The sequence below is a fragment of the Vipera berus genome, assembly GCF_964194415.1.
Source record: "Vipera berus genome assembly, chromosome: Z".
In the NCBI taxonomy this organism is placed as follows: domain Eukaryota; kingdom Metazoa; phylum Chordata; class Lepidosauria; order Squamata; family Viperidae; genus Vipera; species Vipera berus.
In genome coordinates, this window is record NC_138205.1 from 52,990,868 (window position 1) to 53,010,643 (window position 19,776).

Here is a 19,776-nt window from a genome sequence, read left to right on the forward strand (position 1 = left end):
TCATAATCCATACACAGTGTTGCACATAAAGAAATAATCATCACTTGTTTACCTAATTGTTGAGTACTTTTAAAAAATATTTTTTAGACTGACACATATGGTTTCTGCCATGTCCTAGCAGCAATAATATTTTTCCCATCTATATTTATATGACTACATTTGGTCAGTGATTTATGCAGACTTTAGTTAATGTTTTGTAAACATTTTTATATAAAATATATGACTTGCTTATTCACTGTACTTTAATAATTCCAAAGCGGGTTTATTATGAACTTGCATTTATAAGACTGATATAATGACCTATAAAGCCCTAAATGGCTTGGGTCCGGACTATCTAAGGGAACACCTGCTGCCGGCATCATCTTCCCATCGTCCTGTGCGTTCCCACAGGGAGAGCCTTCTCTGGATACCGACGTTTAATGAATGCTGACGGGTTATTCCCAGGGGAAGGGCGTTCTCTGTGGGTGCGCCTGCCCTATGGAACCAACTACCTATGGAACTTAGGACTGCCCCCAAAGTTCGCTCATTTCGCCAGGAGCTGAAAACCTGGCTCTTCGAGCTGTTTGGCCCAGACTGAGGGGTTTTTAATTTTAATTGGGTTTTAGATTTACTTTTGGGGCTTGAATTTAATTAATTGTTTTAATTGATTTTAATTTTTGTATTTTATGGTTTTAACTGCCCTGTAAACCACTCTGAGTCCTACAGCAATAGGGCGGTATACAAATTAAATAAATAAATAAATAAATAAATAAATAAATAAATAATCCAATGGGTATTTTGTCAGGTTTTGTGGGGATAATGGATGATTTGGCAGACAGACCTCAGACTCTTCTGTCTGTCTTGTATTCAGCAGACCAAACTGATGGGAAAAAGTTGCTAGGGAAAGTTACAAGACTGCGTGGAGGGGAACAAAAATTCTGAAACTTGCTTTTGTCTTGCCTTGAGTTTACCATGAATTGGTAAGGGCCTCTGGTATAGCAAAGTGTAAACCAATAATAAACCAGGGCTCTTAAGTTCAAGATGATGATGTTGTTGTTGTTAGTTGCGAAGTTGTGTCCGACCCATCGCGACCCTATGGACAACGTTCCCCCAGGCCTTCCTGTCCTCTACCATCTTCTGGAGTCCATTTAAGCTCACGCCTACTGCTTCAGTGACTCCATCCAGCCACCTCATTCTCTGTCGTCCCCTTCTTCTATTGCCCTCAATTTTTCCCAGCATTAGGCTCTTCTCCAGTGAGTCCTTCCTTCTCATTAGGTGGCCAAAGTATTTGAGTTTTAGCTTCAGGATCTGGCCTTCTAAAGAGCAGTCAGGGTTGATCTCCTCTAGGACTGACTGGTTTGATCGCCTTGCAGTCCAAGGGACTCGCAGGAGTCTTCTCCAGCACCATAGTTCAAAGGCTTCAATTCTTTGGCGCTCAGCCTTTCTTATGGTCCAACTTTCACTGCCATACATTGCAACTGGGAAGACCATAGCCTCGACTATACACACTTTTGTTGACAGGGTGATGTCTCTGCTTTTTAGTGTGCTGTCTAGATTTGCCATTGCTTTCTTCCCGAGGAGCAAGCGTCTTTTAATTTCTTGGCTACAGTCCCCATCTGCAGTGATCTTGGAGCCCAGGAAAATAAAATCTGTCACTACCTCCATTTCTTCCCCATCTATTTGCCAGGAATTGAGAGGGCCAGATCTTGGTTTTCTTAATGTTTAGTTTCAACCCAAGTTTTGCACTCTCCTTCTTCACTCGCAACAAGAGGCTCTTTAGTTCCTCTTTACTTTCTGCCATTAGAATGGTATCATCTGCATATCTTAGGTTGTTGATGTTTCTTCCGGCAATCTTAATTCCAACTTTTGATTCATCTAGCCCTGCCTTTCTCATGATGTGCACTGCATATAAGTTAAATAGGCAAGGCAACAGTATACAGCCTTGCCGGACTCATTTCCCAATTTTGAACCAATCAGTGGTTCCATGTCCAGTTCTCACTGTTGCTTGTTGACCCTCATATAGGTTTCTCAAGAGACAAATAAGATGGTCTGGTACTCCCATCTCTTTAAGAACTTGCCACATTTTGTTGTGATCCACACAATCAAAAGCTTTAGCATAGTCAAAAAGCAGAAGTAGATGTTTTTCTGGAACTCCCTAGCTTTCTCCATGATCCAGCGTATGTTGGCAATTTGATCTCTAGTTCCTCTGCCTCTTTGAAATCCTGCCTGTACTTCTGGTAGTTCTCGATCCACATACTACTGGAGTCTAGCTTGTAGGATTTTAAGCATAACTTTACTAGTGTGAGAAATGAGTGCAATGGTGTGATAGTTTGAACATTCTTTGGCACTGCCTTTCTTTGGAATTGGAATGTAAACTGATCTTTTCCAATCCTGTGGCCACTGTTGAGTTTTCCAAATTTGCTGGCAAATTGAGTGTAGCACTTTTACTGCATCGTCTTTTAAGATTTTGACTAGCTCAGCTGGAATACTGTCACCTCCACTAGCTTTGTTGTTGCTCAGCTTCAAGATGATAAAACCTGGTAAAAACATATTATGGATTAGTAAACTAACTTCAAGATATGGGTTTACAGATTAATTGTTGCTAAATTTTTATAGGTGTGATAATATGGGCTAAAACATTCAAATTAAGCAAATTCTAGCTTAGTATTATCTGAGAACTAAGCAGTTACAGAACAGCCTGATATATTCTGATGAGTACAAGTTGTCCACTATATCATTAGTCAGGATGAAGAAAATGTTGCAATACATGAAGGCTTTTGCTTCTCTTTGTTTACAGACAGCAAGACAGAAAATTCCACAATATGGCAAAGTCTGCCTTATTTACTTGGTGTTGGCTTTTTTGGTGACAATGTTTATTATGATTATTATTCTAATAATTCTTTCAATTCAGGTAAGCTAAAGTATTTTACTAGAGATCCTTATTTTAATTTATTATTCCACTATCTCTCAAAGCTGAATAATGAAAAAAAAACTTCTCCAACTCTCAATATATTGCTTTAGTGAAGAGCTAATTTCCTTTTTTATACACATATTTTATTAATTTTCTAATTTTACAATCACGAGTACTTAATAAACAACATGTTTGGATCCATTGGTAATTCAGTGGTAGATACTAACTTTCTCAGTCTAATTTCAATACTAACCATCCAGTGCTTCCTCGATCCTCTCTTCTTCTTGTGGTATGCATTTTTCCACGCTGGGCAAATATAATTCTTGTTACTGTTAATACATATACAATTAAATATAGACATCTTCATCACATTTTCTGGTATTATATATAATGTCAGTTTATAATATCTTTTCTAGCCAGAAAATATCTCAATTGCATTTGCACTCAAAATCCATTTGGTCAATCAATATCCTGTTTTTCCTGCTTTTTTAAAAAAAATAATTTCCCATCAATGTTCAAAATATCTCTGTCACATATAATTTTCTCATAATAAATTATATTTGGGTAACCAAAAGCTTCCCTTATTCAAACCTTTATAGAATTCATATTTCCCATCTCATAACAAAGTATAATATTCTAGTTACAAATCCTATCCTTCTAATTATTTGATTGAAGTATTTTTGGAAGAACAATCAACCCATTTATATTCATTAAACAGCCTCCATCCTTCTCCTTCAGTGTTTTTTTCCTTTCTTCTTTGTCAATATTCAACATTTCTCTTAACAGTTTTATCATCCATTTGATCAGCTCTTCTTATCTTCAAATGTGTTCTGAGATCTTGACAAGTAAGATATCTTTTCTATTACCGGTTTTATCACTGCATCTTCTAATTTTTTATTGCTCTGTATCTGTCTGTTAATTCCTTCCTTTAGGTCCTTGATCTTTAGATCTCTTTCTTCTAATTTTCCTTCTGTTTTCTGAGTTACTAGTTCCGTTTTTGTAGTCATTGTCTGAATTCGTACATTTAGGTTAGAAAATCGTTCTTTTATCTCATTTGCATTATTTTTAGTCTCATCATGAAATGAAACAATTGTCTCTTGGATTGATTTCAACATAAAAAGAATCTCTTTCTGAGATTCATTAATATTTTCTTGTTGGTATATCAAGCTGGGGACTTCAGAGACAAGTGTTAAAGATGGTTTTTTATCATTTGAGGCTAAGTTTGAAACACCCATTTTGTTTTTGTATGTAGGCTCTATAGTCCAACACAGATAAGCAGCCCAACAGGTTTTTTTTTCCTTTTCTCAGCTGCAGTCTGCAAAAGTGAAAGTTTCCAGGAACAACAAAAGGTCTTATTTAAGTTCGGGCTTCAAGCCAAGTTTCCTTTAAGCATAATAAATTGTAGTGCCACTAGATGTCATTGATTCCACCCTGCAGCTTACCAAATCCAAGCCTATTTTACAGACTTTCAAATATCTTTTTTTAAGAAAGTCTCACAGGTATTTTTAGTCCCCAAATTTAAAAGCTGTAATTAATCTGTATTAATTCCGAATTGTTCTTGTAGTTTTCTTTTTCCCCCCAAAGTAATTAATTTGCTGCTTTTCTTTTCCTGAGGGAGTAAGGCAGAGACTTCCCTTCCCTCTCTCATCTGGGAGTATACTTTGCTTTGGGCATTCTTTTTTCCAGGGGAGTATTATTAAAGTCATAAAAAGAGAATAAAGTCTCACCCAGTTCCATCCACATTGCTCAAAAAATGCTAGTTAGTGCTTATCTTTGGTTGTCAGGAGCTTCTGACTGGCCACACAAATGTAGCCAGTCTTTCCCCCGCCAGTTTGGAGGGCTTCCTCAGATCCAGCAGAAAGGCAGCCCCTCCACGATCAACAAGTGTTCCCCTCCTTCTTCAGCACCTCTTTGGGATGACTTTCAACCCTTTTTAGGGTCCCCAGTGGGGCAAAATCGAATGTGGAAGATGGAACCCCATCTTCCTGCACCTGTCATACCGTGATACCTAACTGGACATCCCCCAGAGCTTACATTTCCTTAAACACTGACTCAGGGGGACCACATTACTGCAGCCAAAATTTAATATAATATATTCAGCCTCAAAGAGCCACAGCAGATGTGGCAGTGATATAGCAACAACACAAGAAAAGGTGGCACTGATTTTTGTAAACTTATTGGGGAGGGAGTCAAATAGAGATAACTAAATGGGTGTATTGAGTGGGATTCTTTCCATCTCCAGTTCTGATAGTGGAGGTAGGCTTGATTTGGTTCATAAGACCTTCTTACAAGCCTTATCAAAACCAAGTTGAAGGCCGCAGACTGTTTCACACACAGATGATGGAGAAAACGAAGAGTTTCTCATGGAGAAACAGAGAAAAAAACATTGTTCTCTGTGCCAGTCATTGATTCTTTTTCCTCATTGTGAAAAATCTTTACATTTATCCCTCATAACCACAGCTCTCTTTTTGGATTAAACAGATCCGTTCCCATCAAACTGCCAAGGGAATGGAAGGGACTTCTCTGGAAAAATGGTAACTCTTGCCTGGAGATACTTAGTTATTTGCAACTCTCTACTCTGAAAATCCTCTTTATGAGGACCAGTCTCAAGATTCTTTTGGCAATGCACCTACAAGTTTCACTTTCGAAAAGCAAATTGAAGTGCACAGGATGTGTAAAAGTTGAAAACACTGAGAACATTGCTGAATAATCTACATTTTTGCTGTCTGAATTTGTATGTATAGCATTGGCTTCCTGCTACATTCCCCAACTGGTCCCATATGTCCCCCTCTCTACTTGGCAACTTTAAACTATTTTCAGTGCCAAACTAATGCCAAACCTGAGATTGCCAAGGTGAGCATGCATGCTAACGAAGCCAAAAATCCCCAAAGAAATACGTGGTTACCTGCAACACGCACTCTTAAAGCTTGGAGACAATTGCCTGTGTGTGTTTCAGCATAAGAGGCAATTAAGCTTTCTATTACCTCCACACTGCTTCTATGTGCACAAAAGTGTCTTGTGACTGAAAAGATCTTTTGAGTCTTATGTTGAGAAACAGAAATATATACCCTGTTTCCCTGAAAATAAGATCGGGTCTTATATTAATTTTTGCTTCAAAAGAAGCATTAGGGTTTATTTTACACTTAGATCTTATTTTGGGGAAAATATGGTACTAAATGCGTCTGTCTGGCTGATGATCTTAACTGGGGCTTATTTTTAGAGTAGGACTTATATTATGAGCATCTTGAAAAATGATGCTAAAGCTTATTTTTCGGGTAGGTCTTATTTTAGGGAAACAGTGTATACATCTTTCATATAAATGCTAAGAGTTTGTGTAATTTTCCAGTACTGAAATGTATGCTACATTTTGTTTGAATATTGTCAAAGGGTTTTATTCAGGCTACGATTTCACCATTTTTCTTTTTAATTGTTTGTTTAAGGACACTTCTGGATAGAATGGAGAGGGGTATACTTGAAAAACAGGTGTGTAAATGCAAAAGCGACCATTGGTGACTTCCTACTTAGTTATTGGATCTGAAAAACATGCCCCCACAAGTATTACATATGTGGCTTAGGCAAGCCTGGAGATGATGATGATGATGATGATAATAATAATAATAATAATAATAATAATAATAATAATAATAATAATAATAATAATAATAATAATAATAATGTGACTGGATGGTGGGGGTTTTTTAGATTTAGCAAGCTGCCATAAATTTGTTTAAATAAATAAAAATATACTGCTCAAAAAAATAAAGGGAACAGAAGATAAGACATCCTACTATTAAATACAGTACATTGTGTTGTTTAAGTGTTCCCTTTATTTTTTTGAGCAGTATATAATCCTGTCATTTTGGGGCTTAGTTCTGAGTACATATACATTAGGATTGGGTTGCAGTGTTTAACAAAGGTTGGCTTTTACTTGGCAACTGATGTCTAGAGCCATCTGTTGTACTCTCTTTAAAGGTAACTGCTCCTGTTTTAAAGTCTCTCATTGAATTTTAAAGTCATCTAAGCCAGCACTGCAGTAGTGTGGATAAAGATGGCAGCTTCCCAGCCATTCCTCCTGAATTTGCCATTTCCCTCGCTTCTCTCCATTTCTTCTGGATCCTGTAAGCCAATCCATTGTCTTCAGGAACAGGAGGCACCCTTATTTTCTGCCCACATAGAAGTAATTCAGAACCACTCTGGCTTCTCTGTGGAGAAGGAGAAGGAGGCTGTTGTAATAGCCAATGGTCTTGATCCCAGCCTGTCCTACACCTGTGATTTCTAGATGACTGACAGTTTGAAATGCCCAAATACATGCTATAGTATTTAGAAAAAAGCGGTATTTTGAACCTTTTTGGTAGACGTTTTTATGACATACTGCAGTTCCCACATTGTGCCAAACTGTGGATGACCAGAAAATTATTTCTGGAATAAATCACAATGGCTGGATTCACAAAACCTGAAATGAAACTATGGCTTATTTGTATTGAGTCAGGTGCGCAAACCATGTCATACAGTTTTATGTATTTTGTATAGTATTCCTATGGGATCTTTTCAGAAGAAAAGTTTTGCTATAACCAGTTGTGACTTATTAAATATACCAATATTAACAAACATGCCTTTGTATATTGCAAGTATTTTGTATCAACTAGACCAGGGGTCAGCAACCTGAAACAGTGAAAGAGCCACTCGGAACCACAAAAATGAACCACAAAAAAGAGCCACAAAAATGTGTATGCATGCACGTACATGCGCACATGCGCAGAACAAGGTTTGACTGAAGAGTGGAGCCAAGGCGAGATATGCACCTACCCTGCATATTTGAATTGATTGGTTGAACTTTTTTAGTCCCACTTTTTTTTTTTTGGACTGCACATAGCAGAAGACTGGGAGCCGCAGGAGACGGCTGAAAGAGCCGCATGCGGCTCTGGAGCCGCGGGTTGCAGACCTGTGAACTAGACGAATTGATAAAAGTCTCATTCCCAAACAACATTAAAACATGCATTTATTTCATAGATCATAACTAAACTCAAATTAAATGACATATATTAAGCCCAACACCACTTTTTAACTTCTGCTCTATTAAAATGTCTTCTGTTCTTTGTCAGGTCTGAAAAAGAGTCTTCCGCTAGTGAAACTTCTCCAAACGTTGAGTGAGTAGTACAGTCTGTCAAGGGCTGTTCTTTAATTTAGAACTTTTTTCTTCCAAGATATTTCCTTGGAAAAAGACAATCTTAACTGCACCAGAGTTCTTTTTAACTTCTGCTCTGCTAAAATGTTTATCGGTTCTTTGTCAGATCTGAAAAAGAGACTCCCACTAGTGAAACTTCTCCAAAGAGGAGTGAGTAGCAAAAGGAGTGAGGAAAATCAATGTTATAAATAGAGATTGAGTGAGACCTGGCTCAAAAACAGTAACTGTGAGAGGGGCCTTGGAGTCCTAGTGCATGATCACTTGCATATGAGCAGTGTGCAGCAGCAGCCAAAAAAGCTAATAGAGTCCTGGGTTATATAAACAGAGGCATAGAATCATGCAAAGTATTAGTACCACTTTATAAAACCCTGGTAAGACTACACTTGGAATACTGCAATCAATTTTGGTCACCATACCACATAAAAGATGTTGAGACTTTTGAAAAAGTTCAGAGAAGAGCAACTAAAGTGATTAAAGTTCTACAGACTAAAACATATGAAGAATGGCTGCAGAATTTGGGTTTGGCTAAAGAAAAGAAGAAATAGGGGAGACATGATAGCGGTATTCCAAAATTTGAGGGGCTGCCACAAAGAAGAAAGGGTTACATTATTCACCAAAGCACAAATGGGCAGGACAAGAAACAATGGCTGGAAACTGATCAAAGAGAGAAGCAATCTGGAATTAAGGAGAAACTTCCTAACAGTGAGAACAATTAATCAATGCACAGGTCTGCAACCTGCGGCTCCAGAGCCGCATGCGGCTCTTTCAGCCGTCTCCTGCGGCTCCCAGTCCTCTGCCATGTGCAGTCCAAAAAAAAAAAGTGGGACTAAAAAAGTTCAACCAATCAATTCAAATATGCAGGGTAGTTGCATATCTCGCCTTGGCTCCACTCTTCAGTCAACCCCTGTTCTGCGCATGCGCGCATGTACGCACATGCGCACACATTTTTTGCGGCTCCCAATTTTTCCTTTTCTGAGGGAACCGGTTCCGAGTGGCTCTTTCACTGTTTCAGGTTGCTGACCCCTGAACCAATGGAACAGCTTGCGTTCAGAAATCATGGGTGCTCTATCACTGGAGGTTTTTAAAGAGGTTTTTGTCTGAGATAGTATAGGTTCTGCTGCTTGAGCAGCAGGCTGGACTGGAAGACCACCAAGGTCCCTTCCAGCTCTATTCTATTCTATCTCTACACACCCAAAACTCTTTGCATATATAAACTAAATAGAAAATACACTGCCCACAGAATGTTAATATCTTAATTTCTCTTGTACTCTAGTAGTTGGTAGAGGACAGGAAAGCCTGGAGGAACGTTGTCCATAGGGCCGCGATGGGTTGGACACGACTTCGCAATTAACAACAACAACAACAACTCTAGTAGTGTAAGATGCAAAAAATAAAGGGTCCATTTTTAGTAGCTGAACATAGTTCAGATTCTAAGAGCATTCTGAGTTAAAAATTCAGATTGGGGGAAGCAGAACTAGGAAGCAGAGGACGCCTCCTGGTACTAGCACTCACTAACCTGGTTGAAAATACAAGGCAAAAATTGCATTTTTTTCTAGACCATCCTACTTCACTCAGCCAAATGAGAGTTCCTAGCTGATGAGAAATCCTCTGACTCTCACTCTCTTTAGTTGTAAGAGAACTGAGTTAATGACACTACAAAATTTCTTTGCTTGCTAGCACAATGGAGGATGGGAGAAGTGCCTTGCACAATGCTTTCGAAGCTGTGCACAAAAGAGGATTGTCATCTTCTGCCACAAATTCATTTACCTGCAAAGTATGTTCCAACTTGACTAGGGCTTGGATAAGAAGGCTTAAATGTGAGGTTGACTTTCCTCCACCAAGCCCAACAGAAGAGATCACACTGTGAGATTAAAGAGCATCTTTTTGCTGATGTCCCATTCGTAAAATCCTCAATGGCTGCAGTTGGAGAGACAAAGACAAGCTAATCTAAAGGTAGTAGTATTTGAAATGAAAGGACTGAAATGATAGATCCAATGCATGGAGAACCCATAGAAAAAGCAAGCTTACATAATAGCATCAACTGATGCAAGGGCTGCTGCAACCCATGTAATTCCTAGGGCCTCTAGAGGGGTCCATGTTACATCACTGCTCTGCGAGCTGCACTGGTTGCTGGTTTACTTGTGGATGCAATTCAGAGTGTGAGTGACTACCCTCAAAGACTTGCATGGCTTACCTGAGGAATAGTCTCACCCTCTTGTGGCTAGCCAACCCCACCCAGCCAGCAGAAGAGACAAGCTGCAGGCCCCCCCAGGCAAGGAATTTGGGCTAGCAGAGTCCAGGAGAAGGACCACCTCTGCTGTGGCTCCTCCCCTTTGGAACATCTTAGCTCCTGAGGTGAGATCAGTTTCCACCCTTCTGACCTTCCATATGGACCTGAAGACCTGGCTCTGGTTGATGACTGGGGGCCCCAAGAGGAGAGCATGACACTGGAGGTAGTTGATGAATTAAGAGAGAATCCTCCCCGACTTTTATCTTTTAGTTATCTTTCATCTATTAACTTTGTCTTTGATTATAACCATTTGTATTATCTTAGAAATATTTATCTTTTATTGTTTTAATGCTTTCAATGATGTAAGTCTCCCAGGATCGCTTTGAAACAAGACAGGTGCCAATTACATCAAATAAATAAATAAATAAAAGACTAGGCCAAGCTGGCCAGGGAATTAAGAAATATTCAACTGCTGCCAGAGCAATGCTTAAACTCTGCTTTTAATTTTTTATCAGTACTTCAGAAACAGAAGAAGAAGGCACTTCAAAGAAAACGTAAGTAGCTGCAGGGTGCAAATCAGAATGATTTCTCTTTAAGAATTTTTGAAGTGGATGCCAAAGGATACCAAATATATAAAATATCTCATAAACTGCTTATTTCATTGTGCCACAGTGCAAAAGTTGTATTAATAGATAGGAAAAGGAAGGTAGAAAAGTGCAAAAGCCACCTTTGTATTAAAAGATTGGCAATTTTGGAAAGAGCAGAGAACATTTTTGACCAAAATCAAATGGATGGTTTTAAAGTTGGTGACAGAAATTAAGGAACTAAGATAATATTTTTGTTTTCTTGAAGTTAGATCATAGCTCTTAATGTCCTTGGTTAAGGACCAGAATGATGGAAACTATAATCCAGTTCATGTAGGGGTTGTGGATGGGGAAAGTTACATCCTTCATACTATCTGTATTTATCTTAGCTGAAAGTGAATCTTTTTATGCTTTACTCCAAAAGTTTTATTTCAAAAGATTTTCAGTTCTCCTATTTAAAGGCAGTTTTTATCTTTTCCAGTTCTGGAGTATCAAACATCTTTTACAAAAAGCAGCAGATGCTCTTTTTGTATGTTTCTGTTGCATACACGTGGATGTAATTTCCTATCATTTTTCTTTCTCTCTGAATCTAACAGATTGGGGGCTTTTTCAAGTTTTGCTTTTGCATTTGTGTTTAAATTGGATCCTATATTTACTCTTTGAAGAACAGTCAGAAAACTCACAGTAAACCTATGGACAAATGGCTCTTTTTAGAAATGGAAGTGCTTGATAAATTAATAAAGCCCTCTGCTACAGCATTATATAATTAAAATGAATAAAAATATAAAGAGGAATGGAGGTTTTTTTTCCTTAGAAGATTTTCTTTCTGTGGCTTCTTTTCTAGAATACAGGATGGAAAGGTACATTTAGTGGATATGAAAAATTAGCTTCAAGCTTCAATGATTTTAGGTGGTTCTCCTATGTTTGTCAGATCTAGATCTTCTCAGAAAAATATAAGACCTTTCTGAAAAATCTAGCCCAGCAACACTGCAATTCAGGAACAGAATATAAGAATTTGCACATGAAAACCTGATTTTCCAGATTTTCTTAAAATATTCATTTCAGGGGATCATGTTAAAATATATACAGGTAGTCCACAAGTTACGAATGTAATGGAGCCTGCCCATTCCATTCAAAACTTGAGAATTCGTGGGAGTGAATCTCATACATCGAATGAGATCACTCCCTCCTTTTGCCCATGCATTCACTAATTTAATATGTGGGTGAATGCACAGCTCGTTAAGTGAACACGAGGTATCTCAGGGTGGGGAAGGCCATGGGGAGGCCTAGTGCTACTGACCACGCAAGGCCTCTCCTGACCCACTGAAATACCTCATGCTCCCTTCCCTGGGGCCCCACAATTGCTCCCCCCCATCCTGCTGCATTGGGTTACTTATTTATTTTTTTATTTATTTTTTTATTTTATTACATTTATATACCGCCCTTTCCCTGAGGACTCAGGGCGGTTTACAGGGAATTAAAAACCAACAATACAAAAGTTAAAACCAATTTAAAAAATATTAAACTTAACCCTGTGCAATTAAAACCCCAATTAAAATAACTTACCTTGTGAAGATCTGTCTCCTCTCCAGCCTCTATGTTTCTTTCTCTGCTCCAGGCGAGAGCAGAGGGAGAGCAGGACGAGCGTGCCCTGTTTGTCCTCTCTGACTCACTGGGCTGCCAGCCACTTCTGGAGTGGTGGAAAGCCTCGGTGAGTCTCCTCCAAAGGCTTCCAGGCTCAGCACAGAAAAGCGTTTGCACGCCAAAGGGAGATTTGGGGCAATGAAATCACGTTGCTTCAAACCTCCTGTTGGCATGCAAATACTCGTGCACAAAGCCTGGAAGCTTCTGGATGACCTGATCTTGTGGAAAATCAGGCACACATTCTCTGCAAAGGTTGATGGGTGCCTAAGTATGAGATCATGATCCCCAGAAGCTTTTGGCCTCTGTTCTGGGTGTGAAAGGCCTGTGGGAGGCCTCCCATGCCCAAAATGGATATCTGGAGACCTGCGGCTGCTGCATCTGACCTCCACTTTGGGCCTCCCATGCACAGAACAGACTGCCGGAGACCTGCGGTGTCCACTCCTGACCTCTGTTCTGAGTGTCAGAGGCCGGCAGGAGCTGGAGGCTGAAGGAGGTGGCTGCAGCTCTCCAGATGTCCATTCTGGGTGTGGGAGGCGTCCTGCAGGCCTCATGCCTAGAATGGAGGTCGGGAGTGTCCATCGCGGCTCTCCAGAGGTCCCTTCTCAGTGGCAGAGGCTTTTTGCAAAATGGCAAAAACACTTTGTAAACAGAGGGAAGGCTTTGATGTTTCAGCCCTTACCTCCATTTTCAAAGCCTTTTGCTGCAGATCTCGTCCGCGCCTCCATTTGCAGAGAACAGAGGCCTAAAGTACCATGAGATCACGCAAGATCAGTAGCGTGAGATCTCACACCACTGATCTTGCATGATCTTGCTGTACATTAGATCTCTATTCTCTGCGAATAGAGGGGAGGGGAAATAGGATGAGTGAATGTTGCAGTGCCTCTGCAATCATTCATAAGGGTGATCGACTGCCATAGTGCAGCAACATTCATAATTTGGGGACTTTTTTGTAAACTCTGGGAGGTGCTTATCATGTGAGCTTGAACATTTGTAATGATGTTTTCATATTAGCTTGGTTTAATAGAATTCTGCAGATTTAGAAGTTGATTGTTGCTTTCTGACAAAGGGCTAGTATCTTGCAAAAGAATTAGCAAAAGCAATAGCACTTAGACTTATATACCATCTTACAGTGCTTTATAGCACTCTCTGAGCTGTTTATATTATCAGAATAAGGTCCCCAACAATATGGGGCAATATTGTTAGGGGCAATACTGATCTTGGAAGGATGGGAGGATTAGTCAACCTTGAGCTGGTCAGGATGTAACTCCTGGCGGTGGGCAGAGTTAGCCTGCAATACTGCATGCTAGTAATTAGCCCTACTACTCAGGACAGAAAGTACTGCAACGTACGGAAAGACACTGAGTTGGCAAACTACAGAGAAAAGACGTTAGGGCTGGTAAGAAGTGTAAAACAAACAAAGAAACAGAAACTCAAAGGACTCATTAAAATATCTCAGTACACAAAATAGCATTATGTGCTGCCTGTTACAATTCTCAGTTTTGACATGTAAATATACATCTTGGTCTACACATATAAACAATTCACAGATAAACCCTAGAATATAGTGTGTTTTACTCTTAATTTATATTTCGATGCCACAGTAAGAATCTTTCCAAACACTGTTTTATTAGGAATAAACAGTACTCTGTTTTTTAATTGCACCCATTTTAATCCTCCTGCCTACTGAAATAGGTCTGGGACATAGAAAGTTAAGCATATCATTTATTGATTATTTATTTATTAAGCAAATTTTTACAGCTGCCCAACTCACGTATACTGTAGATAATTCCATTATCCAATGATAAAATCTATAGATTTTCTGGTGTCAGAAGAATGTTTTACAAATGTGTAGAACATTCACATGGCTAGTTATGTGCCTAGTTATGTGCCTGCCTAGTTATTCATAACCGCTCAATATTCTTTTCAAGCTCTTTTTGGCAGAGTCATTGGCTGAATTGTGACAGGCCTGTCTTAGGACTTCTCTGATGTTTCCTATGTACAGTTGCTGTCTCCTGCCTGGTAACTACTCAGCATGGCAGTAATTCAGCAGCTCTGAAATATTGAAATTCTTACTCTTCTCAGAAAAAAACGGCACCTCAATATATGGATATTACTTTGGAAGCAGCATAGAATAAGGATACTGGATCTATTATAATAATAATAGCTTGACAAAGCTTGAACAGCCTGATTAGAAGACTGTGTAGTTTTAAAAGCACATTGTAACATCATCTTTTATTCCTTTTATCTCTACAGAAGTTCAGAAGAGGGGGAGGAAGATGAAGAAGACTAATCCTACTTATCTAGAGCACTGTTTATTACTAAATATTATATTATTAAATACATTATTTGTTATCCACCTTTTTATTGTTATCCTTATCCTATTTCAGAATAGCCATTCTCCCATCTGGAGCATGTGCAGTTGTGTTGGGCTAAGGTTCTTATTACTCATGGCCCTAGTGGCTACGAATGATACAATCTATAGATTTCTTGGTGTCAGAAGAATGTTTTACAAATGTGTAGAACATTCACATGGCATTTGTATATCGCAAGATTACCCTCGTATGTATGTATTCATTTATTTATTGCATCTCTACAAAATTTTCAATAATATTTTCAGCTTCCCAAATGCAGAATACAGTATCAGATCTTTTTATATCTATAACTAAAAGTATGTGTATAAAGTATAACATAAAAAGTAGCAGGAAGTGATATAAGACAGTGTGATTAAATCCAAAACATTTGCAGTACAAAATGAAAATGTAACATATTAAAAAGACTGGGGAATAGAACAATATTGATTTGATGGCAAAATAGAAAAATTAGCTGTATAAGACTATTCTCTTTTTTTTAGTGAAAACATTCTATTTTCCTCACTTCATTTTCAGGAGTATCTGAAAACAACATTTGAGAAAGCTTTCATAGTTCTAACTGAGAGATGTGAGAATATAAACTCTTTCTAAAATGTTGGTCATAGATGTTGAGCCCATTCCAATTGTGGCAGAAGTGGATAATTACAGATCCTAGTAATCCGATTTGCTGACAATGATATGGAAGTTTGGCAAGTTCTTGTCTGAGTACCTGGGATTATTTCTTTTATTAGAAAAAGCAACCCTTTCAAGGGGGCAGCAGAGCTGGCAAAGTCCATTGTTCAAACAAGGAATCTCAAGACAATAAGTCTGACTGAAGATGTAAGGATGACGTTTGGCGAGAGTTGACTCCAGAGACTGCCTGGAGAAGTCCAGAACTCTAGAAGATAGGCTTAAGATACAGAAGGATCTCGACAGACTTGAACATTGGGCACTATCTAACAAAATGAAATTCAGTGGTGGAAAAAGTAAGGTTCTACACTTAGGCAAGAAAAACCAAATGCACAGGTATAGTATAGGTCAGGGGTAGGCAACCTTGGCTCTTTTGTGACCCATGGACTTCAACTCCCAGAATTCCTGAACAAGCATGGCTGGCTCAGGAATTCTGGGAGTTGAAGTCCACGAGTCACAAAAGAGCCAAAGTTGCTTACCCTTGGTATAGGTGGTACCTTGCTCAATAGTAGCAACTATGAGCGGGATCTTGGAGTCCTAGTGGAAAATCACTTAAATATGAGCCAGGAGTGTGATGCAGCTGCCAAAAAAGCCAACTCAGTGCTAAGCTGCATTAACAAAAGGATTGAATCAAGATCACGTGAAGTGTTAATACCACTTTACAATGCCTTGGTAAGGCCACACTTGGAATACTGTATCTAGTTTTGATCATCACAATGTAAAAAAATGTTGAGACTAGAAAGAATACAGAGAAGAGTAACAAATTTGATTAGGGGGCTGGCGGCTAAAATGTATAAGGAATGGTTGCTGGAATTGGGTATGTCAAATTTAATGAAGAGAAGGACGAAGAATGACATGATAGCAGTGTTTCAATATCTCGGGTTGCCACATAGAAGAGGGAGTCAACCTCTTTTCCAAAGCACCTGAAGGCAGGACAAGAAGCAATGGATGGAAACTAACCAGAGAGAACCAACCTAGAACTAAGGAGAAATTTCCTGACAGAACAAATAATCAGTGGAACAACCTGCCTCCAGAAGTTGTGAATGCTCCAACACTGGAAGTTTTTAAAAAGAGACTGGATAGCCATTTGTCTGAAATGGTATAGGGTTTCCTGCATGAGCAGAGAATTGGACTAGATGATCCCTAAGATCCCTTTCAACTGTTAGGTCCCAGTTCTACATGAACTTGAGATATCATATCAATCTAATCAGATAAGCCAAGTGATTGATCAAGCAGCACTTTATTTGATCAAATTAAGCAGCTGGGTGGCCAATAATCTGGAACGTTGGCAGAGTTACATCCAGAAGTGCCTCACCTTAGAAAGTTGGTAGTATTGCTTTATAATCTTTGTTAGCCAATGAAAATCAGTCAACAGAGCCATTACATCATAAGAAAGACATCAATCATTCCTCAAAATGAACTAAGGCTTGCGACCAAAGTCAAAAATAACAAAAAAAGCTTCTTTCAACATATAAGAAACAAGAAAAAAGTCAAGGAAATGATTGGTCCATTAGTGGGGGAAAGTGGCAAGAAGGTGACAAGCAACAGGTAGAAAGCAGAACTATTTAATTCATTTTTTGCATCTGTCTTTACACAAAGGGAAAAAACAGTCCAACCTACCCAAACCAGTGCCATAAAAAACAGAATAGAAACGTAAGTTAAGATAGGCAAGAAAATGGTAAGTGAGCACCTGTCCAGCCTAGACGAGTTCAAATCACCAGGATCAGATGGATTACACCCCAAGGTTCTCAAGGAACTGGCAGATGTGATCTCAGAACCACTGAACTATATTTTTCAAAGATCCTGGAGCACTGGGGAACTACCAGAGGACTGGAAGAGAGCTGATGTAGTTCCCATCTTCAAAAAAGGGAAAAAAACAGATCCAGGAAACTACAGACCTATCAGCCTGACCTCAATACCTGGGAAGATTCTGGAAAAGATAATCAAACAACAAATCAGCGAACACCTTGATGTGAACAAAGTTATCACTAAAAGCCAACATGGGTTTGTCAAAAACAGATCGTGCCAGACAAACCTTATTGCATTCTTTGACCAAGTGACAAAACTAGTGGACCAGAGGAATGCTGTAGATTTAATTTACTTGGATTTCAGTAAGGCATTTGATAAAGTAGATCACAACCTACTACTTGATAAGATAGAAAAATGTGGGTTAGATAGCATCACCACCAGATGGATTCGTAGCTGGCTGACAGGCCGTACTCAGCGTGTGGTCCTCAATGGAACCGCATCTACATGGAAGGAAGTGTGTAGTGGGGTGCCCCAGGGCTCTGTTTTGGGCCCAGTGCTCTTCAACATCTTCATCAATGATTTGGATGAGGGGATAGATGGGGAACTCATCAAATTTGCAGATGACACCAAGCTGGCAGGAATATTTTTTTATTTTTTATTTTATTTTAATTCCATTTATATCCCGCTCTTCTCCGAAGACTCAGGGCGGCTTACAAGCTTACAAGAATAGCCAATACTCCAGAAGATAGGCTTAAGATACAGAAGGATCTGGACAGACTCGAACACTGGGCACTATCTAACAAAATGAAATTCAATGGTGAAAAAAGTAAGGTTCTACATTTAGGCAGGAAAAATCAAATACATAGGTATAGTATAGGTGGTACCTTGCTCAATAGTAGTAACTGTGAGAGGGATCTCGGAGTCTTAGTAGACAATCACTTCAATATGAGCCAGCAGTGTGCTGCAGCTGCCAAAAAAGCCAACACAGTGCTAGGCTGCATTAACAGAGGGATAGAATCAAGATCAAGTGAAGTACTAATACCACTTTACAATGCTTTGGTAAGGCCACACCTGGAATACTGCATCCAGTTTTGGTCACCATGATGTAAAAAAGATGTCGAGACTCTAGAAAGAGTACAGAGAAGAGCAACAAAGATGATTGGGGGACTGGAGGCTAAAACATATAGGGAACAGTTGCTGGAATTGGGTATGTGTAGTTTAATGAAGAGAAGGGTGAGGGGTGACATGATAGCAGTGTTCCAATATCTCAGGGGCCGCCACAAGGAAGAGGGAGCCAAGCTATTCTCCAAAGCACCTGAAAGCAGGACAAGAAGCAACGGATGGAAACTAGTCAAGGAGAGAAGCAACCTAGAACTAAGGAGAAACTTCCTGACAGAACAACTAACCAGTGGAACAACCTGCCTCCAGAAGTGGTGAATGCTCCAACACTGGAAGTTTTAAGAAGAGACTGTACACTCCCTTATTCCCTCCTTCAGTATATCGCAACCATGTACATGTTTCCCACGTTTGCATGAGATTTCCCTGGTACAAAAGCCAATTACCAAAAGCAAGAAAGAACAGTTAGACTAAACAATTTCCCTTTGCTCCAGAACCCTTCATTCCCCCCTTTAATTTTGTAACAGAATGCTTTCTGTTACTTGGTGGCCAATGATGTATATTCCTTTGTTATTGCAGTGATAATCAGGACCTTGGCTGGCTTACTGGGTTTATCACTACTTACAGAGGATACTATGACCTTCATCCCCAAGATGGTTGAAGTAACTGTTCTTTGGATAACAGGAATCAAAGATGGCAAAACCAAAAGACCTCTAAATGCTAACATAACCGAAAAATGTTCCCTTCACCAAACACCAAACATCTCTCCAAACCAGCTTGTGTCCATGGCAGTTGTCCAGGTTGCTGAAGAAACTGGGTGTATTTCTTCCACACACACTGGCAGCAACATGTAAAAAGGAAAGCCATAACCCACCCACCCCTTGTTTTCTTTTGTAGTGTTATTTTAACCAATTAATTTTCTTTAACTTTCTGTACATGTACTTCTCACCTTGAGCTAGTGGAGGTTCCTGCGCAAGCAGAGTGTAGAGAAGCAAAATAGCATGTTATTCTAAATGCCCTTGATTTGTAATTATTTCTAATACAGCTTGCAATCTAACAATTCTATTAAGCATATAAACAAGAGTCCTATAACTTATACATTCCATCTTCTTGCCACATAGTAGTTCCGTTTGGAGCAGTTCAGTTGAGGGGGGCATCTGTTAGATTGGTCCATAAGGTAGACAATTGGGGAATGTTTGCCATGGTAGTTTGGGGTTAGGCCAAATTGGTGGTAATCCACCAAAAGGATACTGAGGTGCTCACCTACAAAAAATGCTATTCTATTCTATTCCATTCCATTCCATTCCATTCCATTCCATTCCATTCCATTCCATTCTATT

General features: G+C 39.3%; 1 long non-coding RNA gene across 1 annotated transcript; it reads left to right on the plus strand.

Moving 5' to 3' along the window:
* The first annotated feature begins 6,283 nt into the window (after nt 1-6,283).
* LOC308677083 lies at nt 6,284-9,872 on the plus strand. Its single transcript, XR_014028417.1, has 3 exons — nt 6,284-6,373; nt 7,993-8,037; nt 9,753-9,872. It is a non-coding gene; the product is annotated as an uncharacterized lncRNA (long non-coding RNA).
* Nucleotides 9,873-19,776: the final 9,904 nt, after the last annotated feature.